Genomic DNA, 16152 nt, shown 5'->3' on the forward strand with positions numbered 1-16152 from the left:
TTCTCAGAGTGTTTTTAAAGGTATATTCCCTTATTATTGTCTATGTGGCATCATAAAGATATAACAATACAAATGCCATTTCTTTAAAATTCTGCCCACATGGAAAATTAGAACATTAATGCACTGTTGGTAGAGTTGTGAACTGATTCAAGTATTCTGGAGAACAATTTGGAATTATGCCCAAAGGGTATCAAACTGCATGTATAATCTGTGACTCAGCAATAGCAGTTCTAGGTCTGTATCCCAGAGAGATCATAGAAACTAGAAAAAGGACCCTCATGTATAAAAATATTTCTAACAGTTCTTTCTCTGTTGGCAAAGAATTCAAAATTGAGGTGATGTCCCTCAGTTGTGGAATGGCTGAACAAACTGTGGCATGTAAATGAAATGGAACATTATTGTGCTATAAGAAGTAAGTGATGAGCAGGCAGGCTTCAGATAAACCTGGAAAGACTGCAATGAACTGATGCTGAGTGATATAATCAGAACCAGGAGCATATTTTACACAGTAACAGTGACTGTCTTTTATAGACTTAGTTCTTCTCAGCAATATAAGGATCTAGGACAACTCCAAAAGACTCACGATGGAAAATGTTATCCACATCCAGAGAAAGAACTTTGGTGTTTGAATGCAGACGGAACCGTGCCACTTGCTCTGCATTTCTTTTATTGTTTCACTTTCTTTCTTCTTTCTTGTGGTTCCTATCATTAGTTCTAATTCTTCTTTATATCATTATTAATGTAGAAATCTAACTGTGTTCGTCCTTTCTTTTTAAAGAAGACCATGGCGTCAGACAAATGATAACATAACTTGCACTGGACTTTGTTTTGAATGAGGGAGGGCCGTGGAAGACCACCAGCCTCACTTTCCCTAACTGAACCATCTGCATACAGTGACCAGATGTCCATCAAGATGACTGGAGAATGTCCAGGATACAATGGGAGGCCTTAATCTATTTAAGCACTCACTTAGAGTGAGTTAATAACCATTCTGTGAATAGGGCTTTTTAATAAGTAATCACTGAATATCCCCTTTAAAGTGTAAGAGAAAAAAAAATAAGTAAATCAAACTGGAAGGGAAAGGGCAACAGCTATGGATAATCACTCTGAAGCCAGGAGAGTCCTTAAAGAGAGAGAGAGAGAGAGAGAGAGAGAGAGAGAGAGAGAGAGAGAGAGAAGAAAGAAAGAAAGAAAGAAAGAAAGAAAGAAAGAAAGAAAGAAAGAAAGAAAGAAAGAAAGAAAGAAAGAAAGAAGGAAAGAAAGAAAGAAGGAAGGAAAGAAAGAGAGAGAGGGATACAGGGAAGGAGGAAGGGAGGAAGGAAGGAAAGTAGAAAGGGAAAAGGAAGTTAGGAAGGATTGAAGGAAGGAAGGAATATTAAAGAAAGAAAGAAAATAGGAAGGAAGAAAGAAACAAACAACGAAGAAAGGAAAAAGGAAAGAAGGATGGAAGGAAGGAAGGAGGGAAGGAAGAATAAAGAAAAAAGAGAGAAGCAAAGAAAGAAAGGACGGAATGAAGGACGAAACGAGGGAAAGAAGGAAGGAAAGAATGAAAAAATGAAAGGAAGAACCAAAGAAAGAAAGAGAAAGGAAGGAAAGAGAGAAAGAAATAAAGAAAAAGAAAAGAAGAAAGGAATGAAAGAAAGGAAGGAAGAAAGAATGAGGAAAGGAAAAAGTAAGGAAGGAAGGCTGGAAGGACGGAAGGAAGGAAGATGAAAGAAAAAAGAAAGAAGGAAAGAAAGAAAGAGAGAACCAAACAGAAGGAAGGAAAGAAGGAAAGAAAAAGGAAAGATGGAGGGAAGAAAAGAGTCAAAGAAGAATAAAGGAAAAAGGAAAGAAGGAAAGAGATGAAGGAAAGAAGGAAGGAAGGAAGGAAGGAAGGAAGGAAGGAAGGAAGGAAGGAAGGAAGGAAGGAAAGAAGGAAGGAAGGAAGGAAGGAAGAAATCTTGCCCGTTAAACCCAAGTTAACTGAGCGTCCTGTCCTCAAACAAATGTACATCTCTTTGGAGAGGAGCAAGTAGGTGTGGACAGAACGAAGAGGATGAGCTGAGTTCCACAGGTAGCTAGGTCCCCATTGAGGCACCTTGGTCTACTCACAGGTCTGTGTTCAACATGTTCAATATGAATGCATAAGTACAACCTATATCGGACTGCATGCCATCTTGTACAAGGAGGAGGATAGGGAATGGGAGAAAGCTTGATACTCAAAAACTTATAAAAGTGAATATTGAAAACTAAAAATAAATTAATTTTTAAAAAGATATGACCATATCTAACTTTGTTAAAAAAAACTCCCTATTGAAATAATTAATTTTCTATTCTATGAATAACTAATTATCAAATTATCATTGATGTTTTTCTTTCTATTTACTCATTCAGGGACCAGTCTCTGTAAATCATTCAGCCAGTCTCTGAAGGATAAGGCTCATAAATGAGTTTTGTCTAGTACTTGGGTTATATGTTCTTGATCTCAGGTGGGATCTCACCCAAACTGAAGACCTAACTTTTATTTAGGGTGTAAAGAGAATCTAATCCAGGTGCATTCAAACCCCACCCAAGCATGTGGACACCCCTCAAACCACCTTCCCCGTGCGCATGCAATCCTCCATTGCAATCCAGAAGAACTCTGCTAATGAAGGAGAAAACCAAGCAGAGTGGTCTAGGTAAACATGGAGATTTTGTCTGGATTGCTGGAGGTGACTGAGGCTCAGGATCAAGTCACATTCTCAGCAGAAGACAGTAAAAAAGTTTAGCCCACCTCCTTGTTAATATGTCCACACCTCCTGATTAATTGTTCACCGGTCAGGGTGGATTTCCACCTGTCAAGGCCACACCGTTTTCCAAAGATATTTAAGCATTCGCTAATCTGCATGGCTTTGAATTTGGTCACCGAGAGAAACCGCTAACCAGTCCAGGTTTCCTTGATACTTAATTTCTTTCAAGCTGCAACTTTCTATATCCCATGTCTATGAAGGAAAGGAAACTGTGAAAGGCACCAGGCTTACGCAGCTTGTTTCAGGAATCATTGGCGAGATCATTTTTCAGGCAATATTGGACATTGTACCTAAACATCTCTGGGCGTTTCAAAAGTGCTTCTTCTGTGAAAGGAAAGGTCACATTACTCAAGACCATTTTAAGAGGAAAAGGCATCCTAGAAATCAAAAGGAGAGTGGTTCCCTAAGGAACAATAATACAGGGGGAGAGAGAGGTAAGTATCTTAAAGACAGTTTTAAATTGAAAAACTACTCTTTCTACTGTTAATTACCCAAGTTGTATTTCTTGTTATTGTCCTTGTTGTTGAATTTGTCCTTCGTTCTCAAAGAGGACCATGACATCAAGAGGATGACATGACTTGCAGTTGACTTTGATTTGAGGGAAGGAGAGCTGTGCAATGTCACCAAGTTCACTTTCTTCTACTGAGCCATCTGGATCCAGTGACCTGATGCTGCTGTTAGCTGATGCGAGGGTGCAATGGGAGACCCTGGCCCTTTCAGGCTATGGTTCTAGAGCATTGTCACTTTCAGTGAAATACACCCATTAGGTTGACCATGATAGGGCTTTTTGTGCTGGTCAAAGTTACTTTATCTTAAAACCAAATAAAGTTCAAAGGTCAAAAAACTTCTATCCAGCAGTGGGAATGTTGTCATCCTGAGTGTGCTGACATGGCTGAGGAGAAATAAAAGGCAGGAGCCTCTTCACTTAAGGCTCCCAGAGCTGCTTCAGCACCAGCCGAGTCCTGGCTCCCTTTTCCCCAACAGCCCCAGCCTGCCCTTCCCTTTCACTTCCTCTGCCCTATTCCTCACCTCCTTACGATCTTCCCCTTCCCTTAAAACTTTGATCTGGGGAGGATGACTGCATCTAGCCATTATCTCCTCCCTCCTTGCCTTCTCTTACCTGCTGTAGCCCTGAGGAGGATAACTTTGTTCAACTTCAGTTGCCTCCTCCTCCCTCCCTGCTTTCCCTTAAGGTCACTGGTCCTGAGGAGGACAGTTACAATTCACCTACAGACTAGAAACCTGAACGAATTTCCATGGGGCCTATCCCTTTAAAGTCGTTAGTCAGAAGCTTTGGTCTGAGGATGATGACTGCACCTAGCCATTATCTCCTCCCTACTCGCCTTCCCTTACTTGCCTTAGCCCTGAGGAGGTTAATTTTGTTCAGTCTTCCTTCCCTCATCCTTCTCCCTGTTTTCCCTTAAGTGCTCTGATCTTGAACAGGAGAGTTACAATCCACCTACAGACTGGAGGCCTGAACCTATTCCCGAGGGGCCTCTCCCTTTAACATAGTCGGGAACTTCAGCGGTGCCAAGGCTTTCCATCCCTCCAACGACCGTAGGGGTGCTCCAAGCAGAGCGTACAGGATCCACCCTTTTTCGGTCAGGTCTTGAATCCTTGTAACCCACTTTCCTCGAAATAATAATAGCCAATTCATGATGGGGATTTCTAATCAGCTTCGGATTCCCTCTCTCTCTGTTATTCATTGTGAGTTCTGTGTGTATTTGTTCTGTTGTCAATTTGTTTGTCAATGAATGTCTCTGTTTGTATCGTGTTTGCTGTGAATGAATCTATTATCTTGTAAGATCTCTAAGATTTCTAAGGGCTGCAGCTAGTGAAACAAAGAAAACTTTAAGACTTTTCCTTGTTGTTCTGGAATTACAATGAAAAGTTAAGTCATCTTAGCTAAAATCATCTCAGCAGATTTTGTAGGTTGTGAGATGAATCTTTAAAATCTTCGGGAAATGGTCATTTGAAACTACTGGAAAAGAATTGCTAAGACTGTGGGTAGTTCCAGGAGGTCACCTTGCTAAAACACCCCTTCCCAATCCTGCTCACTTAGCATACTCCACTCCCTTCAGGAGTTGAGAGTATCTCAGAATGGGAATTTTTAACAGTCACAAAGGATCATGTTATCCCCTCTTGTCCCAGATGCAATTATAGAGAAGAGAATGCAGGAGAAGTGCAAGGGCAGCAATTCACAGACTGGCAGTGATTCTAACGGTCCTGTGCCCTGAGGTACCTTGTAACCCACCATTCTATGTAAAGCTTGGAAATGTCACCTAAATCCCACACATTCTGCCCACCATGACCCAACAGCTGAAACCAACCAGGCTTAGTAAGTCCTGAAGCTGTGGGCAAAGAGATAGGTGGATAGATCAGGCCTGTGGCTAGCATTCCCTAAACCCAGCCTGCAAGAATCATCACCGCTGGGACACTAGCCTCTCTGCTCAAGGTCAGCTTCACATTTCTCTGTTCCAGTTGAAGAAATGTATTTTATCACTGTTTCACCCATTTCATGATTTGTAAAGGGAAAATAATTATCGTTCTTTTTGTGCATCAAAATGATATAATGATTGCAAAACGCATAACATAGTAACTGGCATATGTTACATATAATATTATTATTAAGTGGTTTTAATTACAAAAAGTAGTAAGATGAATAATTTCTTTATGTGATAATCTGGAAATACAATTGATGTCCTATGAAATCTACTGTTTCTGTTAAAACTGTATTTCTAAGATTGTATTTCTGAATTTCTCTCAGATATTGAGGTTTGAGAGACTACTGTCCGGTAGAAATATTATCAAAGCAATTGTAATTTGAATCTTCTTGCATACGAATTGAGCTTTTTAAAGGATGTGATGAAATTAGATAATTTGACACTTACTATGATAGCAGATTTTTCCCTTTAAAATCTTGGCTATTATGAAACTGTATGGTGATTTAAAGTTAGAGTTTCCACATGCTGTGCAAGGTGATTTAGAAATGCCTTGACCTAAAGTTCTTATAAAACTCTGTACAAAAGTTTCTGTGTTGTAGAATTCCTACTGAGCAAATGAGAACACAAAAAAATAGGGGTGGGATTTTCAAGCCTGTTTCATTTAACGGATATACTTATGTATGCTAATTTGAAGGTTTATGGACTAGCTGTATGAAATGCCAAATGTACTTGATTTCTAGTGATACATTTAAGGAAAATTTGTTACTTGATGAAGCTAAATTAATTGGCCATGTCATTCTTGACTTATAGAAACTAAATCTCCTGTCATTTGCAAACGCCTTTTTGACTAAGGAACATTGTGATATCTAGGAATTCTGTAATAACTAAGAATTTAGTTCTGTTATAATAGTATCTGAATCCGTGTTACTTTTCACTGACTTAGTTTTAATGAACTCCTGGCAGGGAAGGTCCCAGATACCTCAACCCACAAGCTACAAAGAAATCTCTAAAGGCCAGTGGGGGAGCGTTTTCCAAGCTGAGCCAGAGGGAACAAGGGTTTTTCCAGGAGGCTATGACTCATAAAAGAAATAAAGAGATAAAGAAAAGTCTTCTTCAATGCAGGAAAAAGGGAGAAAAGGAGAGGGGGAAAGTGAAGTGACTCGCTCCTCATAAGGGTTAAGGAGGGAATAACATGCTCACTGACTTTGGTATGAAAATATTTCTTATATAAGAAGAAAGTAGGGGATGAGGAGACAAGTGGGATGAGGGGAATGGTAGAAGGGAGGGCAAATGGGAGAAGGAAATAACTAGAAATATACAATTTTGGAAAGGGACAAGGTTAAATGAGGGAATAAAAAAATAAAGGGGAATACAGTAGGATAGAGGACAATATACTTAGTATTACACAACCTGATTACTATGGAAGTCTTTTGCAAAACGACACATACATAGCCTGTATTGAACTGCTTGCCTTCTTCCTGGGGATGGGCAGGGATGGAGGGAAGGAAAGAAGGTAGAATTCAGAGTACTAGAAACGAATGTTGAGAATTATTATTTCATATAACAGGGAAATAAGAAACACAGGTAATAGGGTACCGGAATTTATCTTGCCCTACAAGTAAAGAGAGAAGATGGGGATAAGGAAAGGGTGGGGTGTGATAGAAGGGAGGGCTCACTGAGGGAAGGGGTAATCATAATGCAAGGTATTAGGGAGTGGGCGGGAGGGGAGAGATGGGGAGAAATATTGGACATGTTACAAAGTGATGTAAAAGCAATTAGTATTAAAACAATTGACTGAATTAATTACTGAGAATAAATCAGAGACATTTTTAGTTTGGAGAGATGAATTTTAGTCTAAATCTCCTAGAGGTAGGTAACTTCAGGTAAAATTTGGCATTGATGGAAAACTTAAGGTTTTAATGGTAAATTTGATTTTAAGATTGTTATTAAAGCAGGAACTAGGACAGGAATAGAAAGGCATGTAAGCCACTTAAGACTTGCCTCAAAAGATGTTCCTTAGCCAATGTCAAATTGTAGTCATATCTGAAACCTGGTTATTGGAACTTGCTATTTTAAGATGCTATGGGACTATTAAATGACTGTTCTGAGTCTAACTCCAGGTATGGATAGCAAGAAAGGCGGTCTGTGCCTCCAATCCATGATGCCAGTAAACCTGTGAGATACTGGTATGAACTGGAAAAGGTGATCTCATAGGAAGGGCGGGAGAGCGAGCTGTTCAGCCTGACCTGAGGTAGGATTTTCGTGATTCCATTTCTCCACTGACACCTGGCAGACTCTAAGCCTCACTGAATGCAAGTTGACAATCTACCCCTGCCTGGAACTGACATGAAGTTGGGGAGATAATTGTTTCCCTGCAATGTCCTTACTCTTAGTGGCTATTTCTTATAGTCAAAAGGTTTGTAACCTTAATACGAGATGTATAAAATTATAGATTATTGATAGGGAAACATCCGAGGTCAAGTCTAAAATTAAGCTACTAGGTATAGGATTTTAGATCAACAACAATAAGTTAGGGTCCTTTACTTCTTAGTAACAGTGTGGAGACAATTAGGTCAAGGGCTTGTGAAGTTAGCATACATAGTTATTATTTATGTCTCAGTTGGTGAATGTTAAAAAAAATCCGTTTGTGGTCTATATTGTAAATGATTTAAAACAAATATCACCTGACCAAAAGATGGAATTGAGTTATGTGATAAGAACTGTGTTAAAAACGAAAAATAAAAAAATCAAATGTGAATAAAGTGGAATAATCTGAATAATGAGATTGAGAGATTTGGAAAGATAAAGTTTTGATTGAAGATTTGGAAGGCAGGTAATAGAGTTTGGGAACAAATGGGGATTATCCAAAGCCCTCTTGTCCCTAGATAGTTGTTATGGATACATTGGTTTCAGTTTTAGATGGCTTAAGCATGTTTAGAGTGTGAGGAAGCATTTTAAGAAGACAGGAAAAAATATGTACCTTGCTTTGATAACTAATAACTCCATCAAATTTGAAATAGCCCTATCTAAAGGATACCAGTCAACATTTATATGGTATTTAAGACTGGGACTGCAATTTATTATTGTTTTTAGCTCTGATTACAGGAATAGTTGTCTAAGCGATCATTAAGCCAAGTGGTATGTGCTGCAGGCTCAGAAGTGTTAAACGTGGATCCCTGGGAAGGTTTTGAAGACCACCTTGGACACAGCCCGGGAAGGATCTTCCTAATTCTATTTTCCAAATGTGCAATTTCCTTTCTGAAAAAGCCAATTCTCCACTTGATTACACCTAAGTCTTCCATTCAGTTCCTGGTGACCACATGATTGACTATCAGATAATGGCTCATTCCTGTACACAAACAGAGCTAAGGAAGTCCTTTCCTTCTGTTAAGATATATAACATTGTACCTCTTTTCCTTTTATAGTAAATGTCTATAAGCGAGAAGTTCTGCAAGTACAAGGTTAAATCCATTAAAAAATAAGTGGGTATTGGAACATCTCTTAGTTACTATAATGGGATGCAGAAATGTATGGCTTACAATTTGAACGTATATTCATGGCCGATCCATCTGTCACGTCCATTGCCTCTGATTTTGAATAGACATCCAAGGCCACAGGAGACTTTGCTCTCCAACTTCAAAGTGGCCCGAAAAGGATGACATCAGATGTGGACAGCTTTCGCAAGAATCTGGACCAGACCTGCACGAAGAACAGCTCCCTCCCTACTTGAGCCCCTGGCATACCCACGACTAGTTGCTTAGAAGTTTTACATACCTTTCTTGGTCTACAGGATAAGTCTTCAGCTTGCCTTTGACCAAAAGTAGGAAACGATAGCACTTAATATATATATTTTTTAATTTCAATAAGGGCCAAAGCCAGAACTAATCAATGAGACTACTTTGTTTAGTGTAAAAATGCCCTTTCTTGTGTCAGCAACTTCAAAGTCCTGTTTATGAGAGGATGTCTACAACCAGAACGGTAAGATTTTTCTTTTCTTGATATGCAGAGACAGAGGAAAACAGACATCCTAGGATTTTAATTTCCAACTGACTCTACCTTGTTATTTTTCTTGTCTCCCAGAATTTACAAGTTATACAACTAAGAAAACTCCTTTCTCATGGCAAAATATATTTAAGCATGATCTTTCTTTCATCAGGCAGTCAGAGATTTTACTCCAGGCTCCATGTCCATGTAACCACGAACTTTAAGGCAATAAACAATATGCATTAAGCCTCTTTACCTTTTTTACCCAAACTGCCAGCTCGACAGTCCCTACAGATTGTCTACCTCAATCACACCAATGCATTTAAAAGTGTAAAAATGAGTTTTTTCTTTCTTTTTCTTCCAGGATTACTTTTTGTTGCAGATTAACAACACCATTTCTTTAGTGTACATAAGCTTTACAAAGCCCTTTCCTCAAAAACCATGTATGAAGCAAGGAGTATCAGTAAATATCTTTGAAAAAAGAAAGAAATGGAAACTGGAATGAAAGGAGGGAAACCATTTATTAAGCGCCTACAATGCAATAGTCACTGGGCTACGTGCTTTTTACAAATATTATCTCATTTGATCCTCATAACAACTTAGGGTAGTGGGTTGCTCTTATACTATCTTCTTTTACTGTTGAGGAAACTGAAGCAGGCAGAAGTCCATTGTCCCACGGCCAGTTAGGTCTGAGATGGGTTTTGAACCAACGTCTTCCTTACTCCAGGCGAAATGACACATTCACTGTGCCACCTAGCTGATTCCTACATTTGCAGTAAAAGGAAAGATCAAAATTTGAATCCAGGCTCTGACTACAAATCCAGTTCTTTTCACTATCTCTTGAAAGCACCACCAGCACCAACAAGAGAGGGCTGTTAGGGCATTATTCTCAACTTCTCACTCTCCCTCATCACCCTCCATTCAGTTACCAAATCTTGGCACTTCTACCAGCATCCATCCACTTCTCTAATTTCATAGCCACATCTTCTCTTGCCGTATTCTTGGTCTCTGAACCTCAAGTCTCTACCTACTACAACATATCCTTCACTCAAGCTGCAAAAGTGATTTTCCAAATCATAAGTCTGACCATGTCACTCCCATACTGTAACAACTCTGGTGACACCCTATTAGCTTTAAAATCAACTCTCAACTCCTCTGGCTTTGAAACTCCTTCAAACGGATGTCTCCAAGCTACCTTTCCAGCTTTCTTGCTCTTTCTCACAGACAGAACTCCATTTCTCACCTCTATGTCTTTCCAACGGATCTTGGAATGCACTGACTAACCACCTCCAATTCACAGAATCCCTCATTCCTTTCAAGACTCAGCTAAAGCACTGCCTTCTACATGAACACCCTTCCTGTTCCACCAGATTACTTGTTCTTTTCCAAACCTCACATTTACTGAATGTGTGTATTATAGATTGATGTTTCTTCACCATTAGAAAATAATCTCCCAGACAGTAAATATTTTCTTCCTATCCAATGCCTAGTACGATGTCTGGCATATAGTAGGTGCTCAATATATGCTTGTTATTATAGGCAGAGTTTGGAGGTCAAGCTCTACCTCTCACTTCCCACATCCAAACCCCATTCCCTCTCAGTAAATGTTTTCCTCTTTAAAACGAGAGGATTATACTGGGTGTCCTCTCTGGCCCTTCCAACTATAACATCTTGGTGCTGGGATCCATCCAGAGCAAATGCCCAACCCGAAACATTGGATAGTGCAGTACACTGTCAGCCTGGGAGAAGTTCAGGCAGGGGAGGCTAGTGTATAGAGATTATAAGAGAATGAAAGAAAGATTGCGGTTAGGCTTAAGAATAAATAAGAACCAAGGATTTCCTCAGTAAACAGTAACAAAAGGAGGAGAAAAGAGGAGAAAGAGAGGGAAGGGGAGAGAACAGGGGAAAGGAGGAGAGAGAAAAAGGGGAGAGAGGAGAGAGAAAAGGAAGGAAAGGAGAGTAGTGGTCACAAATAAAAGACCTAGGGATTGTGTTGTAAACATTTCTGCACTGATTATTGGACCTGAGTTCGAATCCTGGCTCAGAAAGGGAAATGAGTTATGTGACCCTAGGAAGTCACTGACCATCTCTTTCTCCATAAAAAATGTGGGGATCATAGGGAATAATCGTGACAATAAATGGTATCCATCATTTACATAGTGCTTTAACGTTTCCAAGCTCTTTACAAATATTATCTCATGTGATCCTTATAACAATCTTGAGAATTAGATACTTTGATTATCTCCACTTTACAGATGAGGAAAGTAGGGCAGACATGGGATTAAATGACCCCCAGGCTGTCAGTATATTCGTCAGGATTTGAATCGAGGTCTTCTGGCCTCTGGGGCCAATGGGCTATCCAGTGGGCTACTTGAAATCCTTTCTTACTCTAAATTCTATCAGGAACGAAACAAGCATTTATGGAGTGTGTCTGTGAGTCAGAGGATTCAAGAGTGTGAGAGGGATGGATGCCCTCTCCCCACCCCCGATCTGCTTTCTCCCATACCTGGAATAGTCTCCCTCCTCATCTCTGCCTCTTGACTTCCCTGAAATACCAACTGAAATCTCACTTTCTGTAGGTCTTTCCTGATCCCCCTTCACATTATTACTACCTTCCCTCTGTCGTTTGTCTCCGATGTGTTCTGTCTATAGTTTATGTATAAAATTTGCATTCTATCTCCCTCATCAGACTTCAGACTTCAAGGGTAGGGGTTGTATACCTTTCTTTGTATGCCCCAGCAGTTAGCACACAGTAGGTACATGGTGCTTATTGAATGATTGGATAAATGCTGACCCCCATAATCCTCACTCCCTTGAGAGGGAACCCTGACCCCTTGGCCCACTCTCTTTTTTCCAATCAAACCCCTCCAATCAAACCTCCAACACACATGCACACATCCCCCCCCAAACCCCATTACCATCACCATCACCATTACCATCACTATCACTACAGGATATCTCTGGCTACTAATACCCCTTCAAGGAGGAGTCACCAAGTACAGTCCTTTGAGTAAAATGGATCATCAGTAGACCTAAACATCAAGGATGCCATGGCTTCCAAAACACCTCCCTCCAGGAATTGGGTATATCTGATTTGCAAATGCACCCTAACAACACCTAGGCTTTGTAATCTTCCTCTTGCTGAAACCCAATAACCATTGGGCGTTTTGATCTACCCTGAAGGTGATCTCGTTTCGGTTCTCCCTTGAGAAAAGGGATTGTCTTCTCTAGCTTTTTGTTTTAGGCAGTTAAATGTCTACTGGAGGGAACAGTGGCCTTGGAATCCTGAACATGTGAGTTCAAATCCTGATTCAAACACTTAGGAGCTATATGATTGTGGGCAAGTCACTTAATTTCTCTGCCTCGGTTTCCTTATCAGCAAAATGAGAACAATAGCACCCACCTCGCAGGGTTTCTCTGAGAATCACATAAGGACATTCAAAGTGCTTTGCAAATCTTAAAAAAACTACATCAAGGTTGGTTACAACTTGTATCCACAGTGCTTGGCATACAACAAGCATTCAGTAAATACTTCATTCATTTTCTGTTCTAGGTATTAGGGATACATGGACAAAGAGGAATTTGCCCCTGTGCTCTGGTTATAAGATGGGAGCAGGCGGGTGAAGACACCTAGGCCAACTCCCCATTTCTCAGATCAGGAAACTGAGCCCCAGAAGATCAGGTGACTTGCCTCACATCACAGAAGTGGAGCTCCCTGTCAGGTGGACCACTTTACAGGGAGGACCAGGGAAGCTGTGACCCACCCAAATTCCTCTGGCCTGAACAGGGGAATTTCATCTCAGGTCGGGGTTGGATTTAGGTGGACAAGATAGGACAGTGAGGTCCTTTTCATCTCTGAAGTCTTGATTCTCTATAAGCCCTAGTCCACTCCTAGCCAGCAATATCCTGAACCCCTCTCAAAAGCTGAGCAGGGCTGGAGGCCATGGACTCTCACTTTTAATAACATTGCATCCATTTGTGGTTTGACAACTAGAGAGCCCAAGGCTCAGTCTCCACAAACCCCTCGGACACTCTGAGTGTGGCCATCAGGAGGGGAGGGACTGCAGCAGAGGGGATTCAGGAGTAAGAATACATAGACCTCTCATGGAGGCAGCTGCTTCCCAGCCTTCACTTCAAGGCCTCTGGGGCAGTAAGCATGGCCAATTTCTCCCCTGCCCCCCAGAGTGGATGAGGCCAGTGAGAGGTGGAAAGAGTTAGCTAGGGTGAGGCAGGTGCAGGACTGGGGTCAAGGTAAGGCAGATGACAGCAAAGGGACACAACACCAGGAGCCCCACCACAGACCCAAGAGGGCCGGCTCCCCTCCACAGTCCCCACTTATGGCAAGGTCAGACAATAGAGGTAGAGTTTACAGACTTAGGCAACCAGCACTAGGAAGCAGCGGAGAGGAACAGGGAGCCCAGAGAAATCCAAGGCCCCAAATCTCCAAGTTCAGGGTTTCAGGGGAAGGTCTGATATAGTCTGGTGGTCGTTTACTTTTTCCAGATTTGTTCCTGAAGGGCAGTCCAATGAAGGAAGTTGACACCATGGACATGGGGGGGAATGAAGCAGAGGGTCATGCCTTGATCCTCCACCACCATGTCTGGGGGGAGGTTGTTCAGTCTCAGTAAACGCAGCTGTAAATAGGAGGTGCCCAGAAAGGAGCAGGGGAAGGTGGGAACCTGTTTCCTCAATGAGACAGGTGTCATTGTCAGGAGAGAAGAAGCAGGCTCCTCAGAGTCCAGCAGATCCTTCAGGGTTTCAGCCCAGTAGCCCCCTCCCTTCTTTCTTCTCCAGGAAAATCAGCTGGGCTTGGTAGCAGGAAGTTTAGAGGTTGGAGTCTGAGACTCAGGAGGGAATCAGAGGAATGGGGCTGGGAAACTGGTTGTCCCCTAAGGCCCTCGGGGCTTCTTTGGACAAGGCAGGTGGCTCAAGATCCATTGAAGCAGCAGAGAGTGGAGGGAGCTCAGTTCTCAAGGCCTGACAAGCATATTTCTTGGGGTTCCAGGGTCAGATGAACAAACAGGCAGGAAGGGGGAATGAGGAGGAGAGGAAGGGCCAATTGCTAAGTTGACTGTGGCCAAGAGAGCTAGGGTGGAGAGGGGCTTCACTCCCAGGAGACCTTGATGGGGAAAATTTCTAGAGGTCTGGATTGCCCATGTGTCAAAGGGTGAGGAGCTCCATTGGAAGGGGCTATTGACTGCAATGAGGTGGAAGTCTTTGGACAACTCGTAAGAAGTGACCTTCATATGGATGCCTCCATGGAATCTCTGAGATAGAACAGAAAAGGGGTATGTCCCATTAGCTGGGTTGAGGTCTGAGAGGGCTGAGATGGCATTTTCCCCATTCTGCATAGGGTTGCAGTGCTCAAATCAAGACAGGGGATCGTGGGGGAAGTTATCGAACCTCATCAATGGGATCATGGAGTCCATGTCATGCACCAGCGCCTGGTTCTTTTCAATGATCTGGGCTCGAGGTCTGTTCTTGTATGAGAAACAGTCCCCAAACTGCTTCACCAGGTCAGGCATCCCGCTGGCATTGAACACCGACTCAAAATACAGTAAGTTGTGGCTGGCCCAATAGCCCTTCTCATACAGCTCCTGAGTCTTGTCAGCCACCACCCCCAGACTTGGAATCTGCTCAAGAATAGTGAGCAAGCCATTCATGGGCTTGGACTTTCCAGAAACGAAAGCATTGTAATCTACAATCGTCCACTGGTTGTTGTATGTACCACTGTCGAATTTCATAAAAATGGCAGATCCATGTGGAGCCGTCCTGGGCCAGCTGATTGGACACGATATTCCATAGCCACTGGAGAACGCTGTTCTGAGGCTTAACATGCTTCCACAGCTCCTCTTTGCTGTCACCAATGGTTGTCTCCAGGGTCACTAACCCACTGCCTAAGATATAGAAGTCATCACAGGAAGATGGTCCCAGGGTTGGAGGAGAAAAGCTGCTTGTTCTCAGGGATCAGTGGTGATCCACCTTTGGACAACATACAGAAATGGAAGTCATATTTCTTGACCATGTGCTGGTAGGAATTCCAAGTGTTGTGGGACACCAGGAGCTTACTGTTGTTGGGCAGTAGCTTGATGAGGGCTGAGCAGGAACCCGAGCCCATGACCCAACACTGCTCTGTCTTTCTCAGGGCTGGCTCCAGATCCCCAAAATCGGCCAACAGCTGGAACAAGAGTTAGCCAAAGTGTGTGATAGCAAAATTCTTAGATGGGAAAGCTATGTGTTCCTGGTAGCTGTCCTCCAGTCCCTTCAGCTGCAGGAGAGCAAATTCGACCTGATTCAAGTACTCGACATTCTTGGCAGATGCAATCTGCTTCTGCATCCAAGCCAGGTTCAGCTCGATGTAATTCTTCAGGTTCTCACAGTATCATACTTGAAGGGGTCACAGAAATCCACCACCGTGTTCACCCAGTGCATGTATATGAGCTCAGCAGACACAGCTACCTCCCCCACCCTGCCTGCATAGGCCTGCAGGACATCACTGAATTACTCATTGGTAGCCAAATGCAAGAAGGCCCACCCGTTCTTGCCCATGGCATTGGTGAGGTTGGCCCAGGTGATGGTCCTGGATTCCCAGACCTCCACCACGTTGACCTGACCTATGGCTGAGTTCATTACCATCAAACAGATCATGGAGTAGGGCAATGGCAACCAGTTCTGAGGCTGGCTTTGCACCATCTCCAGCCCCAATACCAGCTCCAGTGCCAAATAGGCACCCCGACACGAGTTTTTCTCTTTCTAAGACACACTTTCATCAAGAATTTTTTTCTGTAGTGGCCTTCAAAGCATCACCTTAGCAATTTATGTTGAAAAGGGATGTTATCATTACAAAGGCTGCTTGTATAAGTAAGGTCGGTAAATATTGTGAGAGAAAAAAACTAGCTCTCTTTGCTTAGGAATTGTTAAGTATTAACTCTCTCTAGATTCTGAAAAATGAA

General features: G+C 42.2%; 1 pseudogene; it reads right to left on the bottom strand.

Annotated features, from left to right (window-relative positions):
• Nucleotides 1-14169: 14169 nt before the first annotated feature.
• LOC140516242 (putative phospholipase B-like 2 pseudogene) lies at nt 14170-15829 on the bottom strand (annotated as a pseudogene).
• Between the last annotated feature and the right edge of the window lie 323 nt (nt 15830-16152).

This window comes from Notamacropus eugenii, chromosome X (assembly GCF_028372415.1).
Source record: "Notamacropus eugenii isolate mMacEug1 chromosome X, mMacEug1.pri_v2, whole genome shotgun sequence".
NCBI lineage: Eukaryota > Metazoa > Chordata > Mammalia > Diprotodontia > Macropodidae > Notamacropus > Notamacropus eugenii.